We start from the raw sequence: 14834 nt of genomic DNA, 5'->3' as shown, positions 1-14834 counted from the left end.
TGAGGACTTTGAAACAGAAAGCATTTGCCTCAAGTAAGATTGTCCCATTCCATTATTTTCTGCCCCTCTCTTTCATGGACTCTTTGGAAAATGCTGGAGGAAATTGAAGGAAAAGAGACAGAGCACATAAAGGATGGATTGACTACTTATTTATTGTGTCAGAAGCAAATCGAGAATACAGTTATAATGTATAGAAAAACCACAAACAAAGTTAAAAACTTGGCATTATACTACATTTCCTTTGACTAGAAGCTGGCCACTTCAAGTGTCTCTGGTCCTCCATTGTGCATGTGGTGGGGCTCAGACTGCATTGTAGTAAGTGATCTGTGGTTTGATCTCCACATTCGCATGTCATGGTCTCCACTTTGTAGACCCATTTCTTAAGGTTGGTTCTGCATCTTGTGGTGCCAGAGCGCAGTCTGTTCAGCTCCTTCCAAGTTGCCCAGTCTTCTGTGTGTCCAGGGGAAGTTTCCCATCTGGTATCAGCCACTGGATGAGATTCCAGGTTTTAGCCTGCCACTTTTGGACACTCATTTGCTGATCTGTAGATCTTAGGAAGTTATTTCTTGATTTAAGCCATTGGCTTGTTGGCTGATATCCGAACAGAGGATGGGCCAGAGATGTCAATGCCTTGGTCCTTCCATTGCAGGTTGCTGCTTCTCAATGGATGTCAGGTATAGGTGGTGCAATACTGGCTAAACAGTATAATTTATCCAGCAATGTAGGATGTAGGCATCCCGTGAAAATGTGGCATGTCTCATTAACAGCTACATTCACTGTTTTAACGTGGTGAGATATATTCCACACTGGGCATGCTTATTCAGCAGCAGAGTAGCAAAGCACAAGGGCAGATGGATTGGCTCAACATCAAAGTTGGAGCCCTGAGTTTGCAAGACGTGAGAAAGATGGGAATCATAAGATCATATGATGATAATAGGGGCACCATAAATTCATAATAATTTAATGCCCCTACAAAATGTTTTAAATGGCAATGGCCCTTAAAAAGCCATAACAGAAGCAATAGGAGAACATGGGAGAAGACAAAAGACAGCCTCTGAGAGCAGCTCTGAAGGGGCCATAAGGATGGCATTTTTGTTTGCATTTCAGTGGCTTCGGCAATTAGGTTATTTAGGTCACACCAAAAGCTGTGTATACATTCCTTGCAGAAAAGCTATTTTCCCTTACTTCAGAATCTCTTGACAGTCAAATTGTTCAAGACAAATCTCATTTCTCTATGAGTATATTAATTAAGTAAGTACTGGCAAGTACATTTGGAGGTTTATTTTTACTAGGCTTTCCTTTTATTTAAATGCAGGGTGAACGCAATCCTGAGTTGGTTTATCTTGCTGTTATTTTTCCCATTGCTGTTGGCAAACACACTCCAGCAGACTGATACTTTCGTAATGGAACTAAACAAATTGTATGTGTCCATCTCTGTGAAAAGGGGCATCATATTTCATTATGGCCTATAAACAAAATCTTGAGAGAAGCTGCCTATGATGTCTTTTACAAACCACTACATTTTTCCAGATGTATGGTATGTTAGGAACCTGACACAAAAGATGTGAATCGAGTTAACGAGCCTGCCTGCATCTTTATCCAAATGTGCGGTCAATTCATTTGAATAAATTTGACCTTTTCTGTTTATTGCCTTCTCTAAGAGGCAGGGAGGGAGGGGTGGAGGGAGGTGGAAACACACTCTCTCAGTCCACAGCCAATCATTATGATGACCACAAGTCCACTCAGGCACCTTGACAGCTGAAGCACCATCCCATCCAGAGATTTGCCTGCAGGCAACTGGCTGAGCTGGCACACATTCGTTGGTTCTTTTTGCACATTAAATGTCTTTACAGTTTTCATATTTTTGCTGTTTTTACACTTTTCACTTCCACTTTGTACAGCCTTTGCAGGCACGGCTTTATGCGGCATAACACACACCATTAGCACTTTCCAAGCTCTTGTTGTCATGCAGATGCCAAACCCGACATGCCAGGCTTTCAAGTTCTGATTTCCAGGGAGGAGGATGGTGCTTCCTAAGGGGCAGAGCAGAAAAAGAAATCCTTGCAAAGGGCTTTATGTGGTGAAGACAGCAAGGGCAACACGAGTTCACCAGGATCAAAAATAAAATAAAAAGGCATCAATATTAAGTCTTTGGCATGGGTCCAATAAATGGTGCTGCTACTTCCATGTAGCCAAAGGGACATGGTATTTCTTCAGTGCCAGCTCCCCATGGCAAACTTCTGAAACTGGAGAGAAGCCTCCAAGGCAGTTTGTAATACAGAATGGAAGTCTGTTTTCTGAAGGCTAGAAACCTTCTCACCGAGCATAACCAGCTTCTTGGGCACACTGAAAATAGCGCTGGATATCCTTCCTTTTAAAAACAACTCTCTGAATTCACAAGAAGCAGAAGATTAAACAGGACAATCAGAAGGTAACGTCTTGGTTTGTAGCGATCTCCATTATAGTTCCATCCGAAAGCTACAGCCCTGTGCTGCAGGGGAAAGGGGGAATTATCTGTCTGTATGTATGCCAGGTCCTTCCTCCTTCCCTCTTTACCTGTGGGCTAGACTGCTTTCCTGGAAATTTTCACTTTTACATAATGGGAAACCAGGTCCTCACATGTATTGCCTTTGTTACATAACAGGCTGTTCTAAGCGAAGCTGGTCTCTGATATTCTTCATTTTTCCAACAGGATCAGAGAGGAAAATGGGTGAGAAGATCCATTGAGAACCACTGCAAGGCAATTTTCCAGGAAGCCAAAAATGCAGAGCAGTTTTTAAAAGGCAGGAAAGATAGGAATGTTTGCTTCACATTTTTGGTGGCCTCCAGGTGAGTCTTGCTTGCCCCCCTTGCCAGAACACAAAGACCTTTTTTCAGGTGGGATTGTCTACAGGAAAGTATTGCAACACACTAGAATGAAATAAACTGATGTGCCTGGCAGATTAATCTTAAGGATAAGATTTATGCCATCATACACATGTTTGGTAAGCCTCATTCTTGCTTTGCTTTTAATTAAATATACATCTAATATTAATAAACAAAAGGTATTCCATTTTAATATCAGTATATAGCATTTTCCTATCTTATCATAATACCCATCCAAATATACAATGATTTTTAATCTTCTACGTATTTTGCCTGTTGATATGTCAGTTTCTGCTCCATCTGTTACAATAATTAGCCATTCTCTGGCTCAAGGAACAACTATTTTTCCTGATAATAAGGCCCACACATGACTTCTGAATATTGACAGAATGGAAATCTATGAAAGATGCTATCACTAAATGTGATATCACCTTTGAAAATAGCTATGGCCTACCTGGCTTTCATCTTGACTGCAGTTTGCTATGTGCCAATATCTTGATGCCTAATATAACCCCAGACTGACTCCATACCACTATACGCCACTGGAGAAAAAAGAACATTATACTATCAGTGAGGACTTAGGACTTCAGCAGATGGGAAGGAAAATGGGGGAAAGTGTTGGGAAGAGTGGGGAAACCATCTTACCCCATTCTTTCCAGGCAGGGTCCATCTTCAGAAATGGCCAGCCATCCCACGATCTTGCCCTGTCTTCTTTTTGCTTTCCTTTGTTTCCTCCATTTTCTGGAAGCAGGAGTCAAAGACCTTGTAGCATGCTGGCAAGATGGAGTGCCATGGTGGCCACTGGAATTGGCCGTTCATCACGAGATGGTTTCCAAGGGACTCCCTTTCACCAACCTTCAAAAATGGAGAGAACATGGAGACAAATACCCATGTGATGAGGTCCTTAGGTAAGATCTATTAGATGCTGAAGAAGTGAAGCAAGGTAACTGTATACTTATTAAGCTTACATCTCATTTTTCTACTCAACTGCATTCAAAGCAGTGAAGATCCACAAAATAAAAATAAGTATTTGGTGGTCTAATCCTATTACTTTTTAAGGTGTACATGTATATAGTTTTAACCTTTTCTGCCATTTTAATCAGGTGGTGTATTTAATATGCTTTTACTCTGACCCATTTGCTATCCACCTTTGATGGTGCTACCCTATCTCATTCACCTACCGTTAAGAGCTTGGGTGTCATTTTGGATTTGCAGCTGACAGTGGAAGCTCAGATCGCTGCTGCCAGCAAACAGGCCTTTTTCCATCTACGACAAGCGAGGCAATTGGCACCCTACCTATCTGATGAGGCTCTGGCAACAGTCATCCATGCCACAGTCACATCTAGGCTGGACTATTGCAATGCCTTCTGATGTCTATGACCCGAAAGCTCCGTATTGTTCAGAATGCGGCAGCCAGGCTGCTCACGAGAACACCCATGAAATGCCATATAACACCAGTGTTGCGGCATTTGCCTTGGCTTCCAACTGATTGCCGTGGTCTATATAAGATGCTAGTTCTGACTTTTAAAATTCTTTATGGCCAGGGTCCATTGTATCTTAGGGACTGCCTCTCCTTCTCCCATCATCGGAGGTCGCAACAATCATCCCAACGTGACTTACTTTATATAGCGGGTCCTAAAGAAGTGCACTTGGAAAGGACCAGAGGCAGAGCTTTTTCTATTTCTGTCCCTGCCTTGTGGAATTCCTTGCCGCCCTATATGAGAGCCATTCATGAGTTAGGACCTTTTACCCTAGCACTTAAGACCTGACTTTTTACTAGAGCTTTTGATCTTTGTTAATTTTATCAATATCTGTATGTATGTATTTTTATCCTTTACAAGTTTAGCTTGTAAATCGCCTAGAGCATCTTGGATGGAGGGCGATTAATAAGTAATTAAATGATGATGATGATGATGATGATGATGATGATGATGATGATGGTGACTTTACTAAAGATAATACATTGTTTTTCGTTTTATTTGCACTACTTTGGAGTGCTTTGTCAGCCTTCGGGGAGATGGTGGTAGGGTACAAATACTTTTTTATTGTTGTTGTTGTTGTTGTTTTCCTATGGAATTGTTTTAAATTGTTTTTATTGTATACTGCCCTGGTGAAAGGGGGATATTTTAAAAGTATTTGAATGAATGGATTAATTAATTAATTAGTGCAGTTAGTTTTTAAACAAATAATATTAAAACACGATTAAATACAGACAGAAATTAAGAAGATACAGCGGCCTGCTGCTTGAAAATCCAGCTGATTTGCAGAACTCTGTTTGAGCAGAAAAGTATTTGGGTTGCTGTGAGTTTCCTGGGGTGTATAGCCATTTTCCAGACACATTCTCTCCTGACATTTCTCCCACATCTATAGAGCAGGCATCTTCATAGGTTGTCTGTTGGAAACTAGGCAAGTGTGATTGATATGTGTGTGTGTGTGTGTGTGTGTGAAGTCCAGGGTGAGAGAAAGAACTCTTGTCTGTTTGAGACAGGTGTGAACATTGCAATTGGCCACCTTAATAGGCACTGAATAGCCTTGCAGCTTCAAAGCCTCATTGCTTCCTGACTGGAGGAATCCTTTCTTGGGAGGTGTTAGCTGGTCCTGATTGTCTCATGTCAGGAATTCCCCTGTTTTTTAGTGTTGCTCTTTATTTACTGTCCTGATTTTAGAGGGTTTTTTTAAATACTGGTAGCCAGATTTTGTTCATTTTCATGGTTTCCTCCATTCTGTTGAAATTGTCCACATGTTTGTGGATTTCAATGGCTTCTCTGTGTAGTCTGACATAGTGGTTGTTAGAGTGGTCCAGCATTTCTGTGTTCTCAAATACTGTGCCTAGATTGGTTCATCAGGTACTCTGCTATGGCTGACTTCTCTGGTTGAAGTAGTCTGCAGTGCCTTTCATGTTCCTTGATTCATAATTATTATTGCAAAATAATAATGAAAAGGGATCTAGCTTAAGCTCCCTTGGCAAAAAGCTTCACAGCATGGGAGCAGCCACCAAGAAAGTCTGGTCTTCCATTCCTAACCATTATGCCCCCAATGGTTACATTTTAGAAACGTCTCCTGCAAAGATCACCATCTTGTTTCAGTGTGTTTTGTGTGACTTATAGTTGGTCTTCTTGTCCATGTTTAGAATGCATGTTAGAATTGTCCAGTGGCTCAAGCAATGGAACTTTGAAGCTATTGAATATAGTTCAGTAGAACTAGAGACTATGGAAAATGCACTAACTGAATTTTTTTTGGCTCAGTATGAGATGAATCTGATACTTATTCAAACAAACAAATTGTTTGGGATGGGCAAGGCTCTTAGAGTCTTTGTTAATGCTCATCACACTATACCAGTGTTTTGTGTTACTCTGTTGCCAACTAATTCTAAGCATTCAGTAGATCAACATTCATTAAACTAAAGTAAAATTAACCAATCCTGACTCCCCTGCAGTGGAATGAGAAAATAATTCCTCTACCTGCCACCCTGTCAAAGAACAATAGTATGATTTGCTTTGTATTCATAAAATTCCATTGCCAAACAGAATCTGTATGTATGATATTATTAATCATCAAGTACTATTGTATGAAACAGCACCACTACTATGTCAATATGACACCCGCAAACTTTCAAGGCCAAAGTAGCCTTTATACTGAATGCATTAGCTTTTCAAGCAGACTAAGATCATATATTGTGAAAAAATTGTACCCAAACATAGCACTATGAGGAAATCCCTTCTGAAGTTATAGTTTTCTCAGAGACAATGTCTTCAAACTACAAGAAAGGAGATTCCATCTGAACATGAGAAAGAACTTCCTGACTGTGAGAGCCGTTCAGCAGTGGAACTCTCTGCCCCGGAGTGTGGTGGAGGCTGCTTCTTTGGAAGCTTTTAAACAGGTTGGATGGCCATCTGTCAGGGGTGATTTGAATGCAATATTCCTGCTTCTTGGCAGGGGGTTGGACTGGATGACCCATGAGGTCTCTTCCAACTCTTTGATTCTATGAAACTCTTGGTCAGGTGACCACGTGATTGACCTTAAAGTAGATCTAAGTATGGAAGCAATGGTATCCTGGAATATTTTTCATTCTTGCCCAGATTATTTCACTTCAGAAATAATTCAGCAGGTACTTCGATTTCTGGTGCAATATTTAAGTATATCTATATATCTGTGGACATTCCACAGATATATAAACCCAATTTTCCTAGTTTCTAACAGACCTCACAACCTCTGAGGATGTCTGCCATAGATGCAGGTGAAACCTCAGGGGAGAATGCTTCTAGAACATGGCCATACAGCCCGAAAAATTACAGCAACCCAATATTTAAATAACTCTACCAAGTAGCTTATTGATATATGTCTCCCCACGTCCAACATTTCCTCATGTGGGAGGACAAACCACTTTCCACATACATGCAATTTGATGTGCTATCTGTGACTAACTGTATCCGTTTATATTAACACTAAGTTCTTGCTTTATTATTATGTCACATTTAACATCTTCATTGCCAGTGATTGATTGACTGATTGATTGATTGATATTCCACCTTTTTCTTGATATAGCAACTAGGAAGGAGATTGTCCAAAGATATTTTGCCACCCACATGAAGAATAACATGATGAGTCCCTCTCTGTTATGTACAAAAGCCAACTAGATTGGTAGGTAAATGTTTCTTTAACACTGGTAATGAGAGATTGGCCTTCATAATATCTGAAGGGAATGGAAAGCAGCAACCTGTCTTGGGAGTATAATATAATCTAGATACTTTGACTCATCCTTAAATAAAGGAAAAGATTTTCCCCTGACATTAAGTCCAGTCGTGTCCAACTCTGGGGGTTGATGCTCATCTCCATTTCTAAGCTGAAGAGCCGATGTTGTCCATAGACACCTCCAAGGTCATGTGGCCAGCATGACCGCATGGCATGCCATTACCTTCCTACTCATGACTGCATGGCATGCTGTTACCTTCCTACTCACATTTGCATGTTTTTTAACTGCTAGGTTGGCAGAAGCTGGGACTAACAACAGGAACTCACACCACTCTCAAAATTTGAACCCGTGACCTTTTGATCAGCAAGTTCAGCAGCTCAGTGGTTTAACCCACTGTGCCACCAGGGGCTCCATGACTCATACCTTGTCTCCACTATAGTTTAAAGCAGGGGTCCTCAAACTATGGCCCGAGGGCCGGATGCGGCCCTCCAAGGTCATTTACCCGGCCCTCCCTCATGGTCAACCTAAGTCTGTAACGACTCAAAAGCACACAACAACAACAATCCTATCTCATCAGGCAAAAGCAGGCCTACATTTCCCATTGAAATACTAATAAATTTATATTTGTTAAAATTGTTCTTCATTTTAATTATTGTATTGTATTTAAGTGGCTTTTGCACTACAAATATGATATGTGTAGGGTGCATAGGAATTCCTTCTTTTTTTTTTTCAAATTATAATCCGGCCCTCCCACAGTTTGAGAGACTGTGACGTGGCCCTCTGTTTAAAAAGTTTGAGGACCCCTGGTTTAAAGCATGACTTTTAGAAGACATCAAGCCATCTGCAAACAATTACAATAACTTTTTTGTCTTCTTTTATTAGGGATACACTCTTAATCTTAACAAAGCCATTGGTTTGTTTAATGTTTAAGAATATGATATACTATATAAAACTTTATATAGTCTCCAAGAGGACCCAGGGCGGTTTCCAACATAAGGCAAAGCATTCCATTGCTAGAAAGAAAAACCATACAACAAAATTAAACATCACAAAACCCTACTAAAACAAATCACAAAAAATTAAAATCCAGTTTCAATTTTACTCCATCAGATAGGTTCAAAATACTAATAGCCAGAATTACAGAATGGACAAGGCCAGCTATGAAAGGGCCAGGCAAGGGCTAGTGCTACAGAGTTATCATAGGGTTGAGGAAATAGATAAAGTGTAGAGCAGGTTCCTGGCTGATGGCCAAGGGAAGGGCCTAAAGATTAGTCATTCTTGTAAACCTGCTGGAGCAAGTGTGAATATTGCAATTGGCCACCTTGATTGAATGGCCTTGCAGCTTCAAAGACTGTCTGATTCATACCTGAGGGAATCCTTTGTTGAGAAGTGTTTTAAGATGCTTTATCTTGTCAAGTTTTACAGATAATTTATCTTTCATTATTTAAACATATATCCCACCTTTTGGATATAGGAAGATTTTATCTTTGAGATAATAAAAGAGGACTTTTCTAAGGATTTGTAGGATTATATTCATGCGGTGTAAAAATAAATCAAAATTTCAATGTGTTCAGAGGGTAGATGGGGAGAAAGATGACTTTATTCCTTTTTCAGTAAGATGTATCACTTTTCTATGTTTTCTGTTACCAGTCCATTTTGCTTTGGCAATTATATTCAAGACAGAGTACAATGATACAATTATTTTATTGTAGAAGTTGAGTGGGTGGAATCATCGGCCCCCTCTACACTGTCACAGAATGAAGTTTGAAACTGTATTATATAATCAGTGTAGACTCATATAATGTGGTTCAATGCAGTTAAACTGCATTATATGAGTCTACACTGACCATATAATTCAGCTTCAAACCTCATTGCATGGAAGTGTAGATGGGGCCATAGATCAATTGTGCTTTCCTAGGCATGTATTTTTGAAAGTGACCAACTTAAATTCAATTATATGTGATCCTCATGATATGTAATGAATAATGATGATTACCAAATCAAACTGATGGAAATGGAAGATAACAAAACATTTTCTCCTTGAATTACTGGGTCGATTTCATGAATTTTTGGTTGAAGCACTATTCCCTGGCAGCAATAACCTAAATACCACTTTTTAAAAAAACAGTTGAGCTGTTAAGTTCTATGCTAAGGCACGTATGCACTTTGGAAAGGTAATTTGAAAGCGAGTTGAGCCATGACAAATAGGGACAGCTGGCCTAATTGAATCATTTGATCTAAGACAGCTCAACTTGGTTATCCTCACTGCAGCCCACATTGATATTAGCGAGTGAATCATTAGCCATGAAATCATGTCGACTTTCCCGACTGCACTGTTCTTGACATGACAGGGAGTGTGGTCTGCTTTTCATTATAACCCCAGTGAGTTCTTTAGTCTGTCATGAAGAAGAAGAAGATGAAGAAAAAGAAAAGGGTGTCTTTGGAGTTGGGAGGGGGAGAACTTTTTGGCACAACAAGAGAAAGCAATTTGCTCTGACATACATCACAGCACAGTTCAAAGAAAGACGTGTTTTGTTGTGGTTCAGGTTATCTGTTAGCCACAGCAGAAAGCATGTGTATCCAAGCTTGCTCTTCTGCCTATGCTGTCAACCTCTGAGTGCATACACAACACAATCTGCCATTGGAATACAACCACATGCATAGAATAGCTGTACTTTGGCTTTCAGGGGGAATGAATGAATGTATGGAGACAAAGATCTTGGTTGAACTTTTAAAATGTTTATATTGCCTAAATAGAAGATAAAAGTTGGTTTAAACAAAAGTCACTTATTGGTATTTTTCAATCTTTTTTTGCTGTCTGTGGTATCAGTGTTTGGCTCTTTGTCCCTCTGCCCTGGTTTTGCCCTTAGCTCCTATTGAGAACAGCAGCTGTAGTCATTATATTACCAGCGGGATACCACCTACGTTGCACAGGGATATCATGCGTGCACCTGTTTATAAACACGGAGAGAGAGAGAGAGAGGCTTATTTGCCACCACCATTCATTCGAACATTGGGAACAGCTTCTTTTCTGAATCCAAGGCAGTAGTAGCTGACAGCACATCAATGCTGAGCAATACTCTACTTCAGAATTGCCTTGCAAGAGCTTTCAGAAAGCTGGAAAGGAGTAAAGAAGACAGTGTTCTTCCTCTTTCCAAAATCCAGTTTTGGAAAGATGTTGTTTGACTTCCAGATCTCCAACCATAGGCCTTACTAGCTGGGAAACAACTGATATAGAGAGGAAATATATTTATTTGCTTGTCCACAGGTGAAAACCAGGGATAGGGATAGATAACACATATTAGGCTATAACAGTAGCCATGTTCGGATGTTATTTATCCAACTTCAATCAACATGCAAAGAGAACGAATATTAAGATCTCCTAATTCCAATCACTTTTTTCCTTGTATAGAAAGAGAGCCATTTGAAGAGAGGGTTCTCTTCATAGGGAGAAGTAAGCAAAGACACTGGAAAATCTTGGTTCTTGCTTCATTGGAGACTCTCCATGCATACAAGAACTATATTTCGGATTTCTCCCTTTCTATGTGAGGAAAGTGACATTTGAAGGTGTGAGGCTCATTGCTCCTCTCTCCACATGTCCATTGTGTAAGTATTGCCTCAATAGCGTGAGTGTGAGCTTATCTATGTCTATTTAGACTTAAACATCATTGACTTCACTAGAAGTTACACCCAGGTCAGTCTGTATCCCTGCATTTTACTCATTGACCCCCAAAGCTGCCATGCAAGTCATTATTAATGTGGGAAGCCAAGGCATCAATACTACGTTTTTCTAGATCACTGTAACATAGAAAAACAGTAAATCCAAAGGGGAATGATGGTGAGATGTTTATCACCAGTCCACAAGACAAGAGTGAGGAAGCCATTATAGGCAGCAAATATGGGTTATTCTGAAAGGGCAAGGAATTGTTTGTTAGCAACGTTGTTGTTGTTTTGTACTGCTAGAGATTAGGAGAGGCTTTTATGCTCCTTCTGCCAAAGATAACTTGGCTGGCACAAATTTTAGAAGTAACTACTATTTTAAAAAGTAATACAAAACATCTCATTAGAATGGTCAGACAGCAATCAGGTAAGCACTGGCATGCATGCTCCATTTGATATCTAAGGACCAACTCATGATAGGATCACTACTCTCCCTTCCTATTGGTCTTTTCCATTAAAATATACTTGAACTGGGTTGGCATTTGGATGAAGGATGTCTTGAAACAGAGGATTATCTTCCAACAGCTTGCAAAATAGAGACCTGGATTTTAAAAAGTGAGGATCTATGGACAGCCTTATTTTCAGGGGACCACAGCTAACTTGCCACCTGATCACATTGAGAAATTTCCCTTTATTAGAGAGGCACTGAGTTTGTTACTTCAGTTAAACTACTTCCGGCAGTCATGCATAGGCATCCATGGTTGAGAAGAGACAGAAGTGTCCTGAAAGGAGAGAACTCTGGCAATCAAATTAATCACATTGAGAAATTTCCCCCTCATAGGATACTTAAGCCTCTTTTCTAGCATGGAGAGGAACGAAGCTCATCACATGTTTCCGGGTTGAAAAGAGGCTGAAATGTCCTGAAAGGAGGGAACTCTGAACAGTGTTCAAGGCTCCTACCTCTTATTGCACTTTACTCACATCTTTACAACTGAATAACAGGTGTTATAGGAACCATCGAAGTTTCCCATCCTGTTTCATTGCTCAACCATCAGCAGTCTCTTGTATCTTCTGGGGTTCAATGCAGATCAATAGGATTCCATGGAAGGCAATGGTTTTAACCTGGATCATTGTCTTTTGTATCCTTTGGTATTTGGGGCAGAACAATTTTTCCCAGGGAAAGATGAGGTTTTAAAATGGTGTCAGTCTCCTATAATGTAAAGGACTTTGGCCAGGGCAAGGGATCTCTTATTTTTGGATAGTGTTGTTTCTCCTGATTGAAAACAAAAAAATAATACCATGTGATAAATGTAAGATGAATGTATTGCCAGCTCTCAAGTTTCCAAGTGTGTGTGATGGGGAGGCAGAATGCGAAATGGGACTGCTGATGATATAAGAGGGGTGATTCTCTACCTTAAAGGGATGGTCACACATACTTTCCCCTCTCAAAGTGATGGGGTTGTTGTTTTGTTATCTGCAGACAAAAATAAGTTCTTTCATACTGACCAAATGTTCAGGATAGGTCATTTGGAGTCCTCTGAGAGCAACCCCCAGATCTGACTCTTTCCTGCCAATCCAGAGCATACAATTAGAACCACAATTAGGAGCTTCCATTGTGATATGTTTACAATTACATAAAGAGTACAAATGCAAGGGGTAGAAGAGAAATTTGTGGCAACTACATCTTGTCATGTAGAGGTAAAAAAATCAGCCTATTTAAATGTCTTTCCTACACAATTCCCAAAAGTATTCAACTCTTGTTGCTTTTACATCTCCCCCCGCCACCACCACCACTACTACTACTACTACTTATTATTATTATTATTATTATTATTATTATTATTATTATTTATACCACACTTTTCCCCTCCACCATGAAATTGAAAGTGGCTTACATGAAAAGCATTTCCATGCAATTTAGAATCAACAAATATATTAACATTTTAAAAAAGTTAAAATTCATATAAACATATTCAAAACTAAAAACCACAGCAGCTCCTGACTTGATCTTAAAAACATTCTTCTTTAAGACCCGTCGCAAACTCTGTTCCTGCGGGAGCAAACCTTGCTAGCACGTCCCTGACATCATGAGACTCCGCCTCTTGCCCCACCCCTTTCTCCGCCTCTTTCTCCTTGCGAGAGTGGTTTTTCCTTTGCTAGGGCAGCATTGCCAGCATACTCTCTCAGTTGGCAGAATTCAACTGAGAGAAAATGCGGGCAATGCTGCCCTCGCAAAGGAAAAACCACGCTGGCAAAGAGAAAGGGGCGGAGAAAGGGGCGGGGAGAGAGGCGCAGGCTCATGACGTCAGGGACGTGCTAGCAAGGTTTGCTCCCGCAGGAACAGAGTTTGCGACGGCTCTAAAAGCCCATCTGAATAAAAAGGTTTTAACCTGCTGTTGGAAGGACAGCGGGGAGGGGGCCATTCTGGCTTCCCTGAGCAGTGAGTTCTAGAGCTGAGGGGCAGCCACCGAGAAGGTCCTCTCTCTTGTTCCCACCAACAGAGCTTGAGATGGAGGTGAGAACGAGAGAAGGGCTTCTGAAAATCTCAGGGCCCAGGCAGGTTCGTACAAGGAGATGCAGTCAGTCAAATAGCCTGTAGCTGAGCCATCTAGGGCTTTAAAGGTCATAGCCAGCACTTTGAATTGTACACACACACACACACATTTTCCTATGTTAGCTATGTTTTTGACATGTAAAAGGAAGTTTATGCAACATTAAGCATACTTTCCCAATGCCACTGACAACAAAGAGGCTTGATTGAATTGTGGCAGTATATAATATCCACACTATTACAAGTTATCCTTAGAAGTACAAAATGTAATAATGGCTTGCTACAGTTGCTGCTTAGTTGCACCTTAATATAGGGATGCATCTCAATTTGAAATGTTGCAATAAAAGTCTCCCCCCGCCCCCAGCTGATGAATTTGTACACCAGAATGTTGATCACATTCAGTACCTTATGTCACCTGAATCATTATAATTATCATTCCCTAGGTACAGCATGATCCCTGAGAAAATGATGTGCTGTTTATTAATTATCCAAACTTATATGTTACATCTTTTATGTCCACAGAGGAAGGAAATAAGACTTTCCTTAATCATGTAATGGTTCAGCAGTGCTTTTTGCCTATCTAAATGATCAGCCTGAGCTCACATAGTCATATCATAGAATCTTAGAGTTGGAAGGGATCACAAAGTCCATCTAGTCCAACACTATGCCCATCCATATCCTGTTTAAAGAACTCTGAAGGGAAAAAAAGCCAACAACGCCTCAACCTCTACAGTTTTGTGATTGTATCCTGTCTTGAATGTCATTCCAGATGCAAAGCAGACTGGTAACATTCAAAAGATGGGACTCAGAAAATAAACAACCCTCCTTGTTTCTTGTTTCACAGGAGTATTCAATCCCACCACCACAGAAAGGTAGTGCTTTAATGCAGTGGTTCTTCTCAGCCTGTGAGTCCCCAGATGTTTTGGTCTTCAGCTCCCAGAAATCCTAACAGCTGGTAAACTGGCTGGTATTTCTGGGAGTTATAGGCCAAAATACCCGGGGACCCACAGGTTGAGAGCCACTGTAACTATGTTTAGGACAACTATGTCTAGGACAACTATGTCC

General features: G+C 40.4%; 1 long non-coding RNA gene across 2 annotated transcripts in view; it reads right to left on the bottom strand.

The window, feature by feature from the left end:
• Positions 1-14834, bottom strand: part of LOC132772824 (uncharacterized) — a 73656-nt gene that overhangs the window by 47893 nt on the left and 10929 nt on the right. For both annotated transcript variants that reach the window (XR_010909727.1, XR_010909728.1), the window contains exon 2: positions 3511-3720. This is a non-coding gene — a long non-coding RNA (uncharacterized lncRNA). The remainder of the gene's footprint in view (positions 1-3510; positions 3721-14834) is intronic.

The sequence above is a fragment of the Anolis sagrei genome, chromosome 4, assembly GCF_037176765.1.
Source record: "Anolis sagrei isolate rAnoSag1 chromosome 4, rAnoSag1.mat, whole genome shotgun sequence".
Classification (NCBI taxonomy): domain Eukaryota; kingdom Metazoa; phylum Chordata; class Lepidosauria; order Squamata; family Dactyloidae; genus Anolis; species Anolis sagrei.
This window is presented reverse-complemented; position numbering and strand designations above follow the sequence as displayed.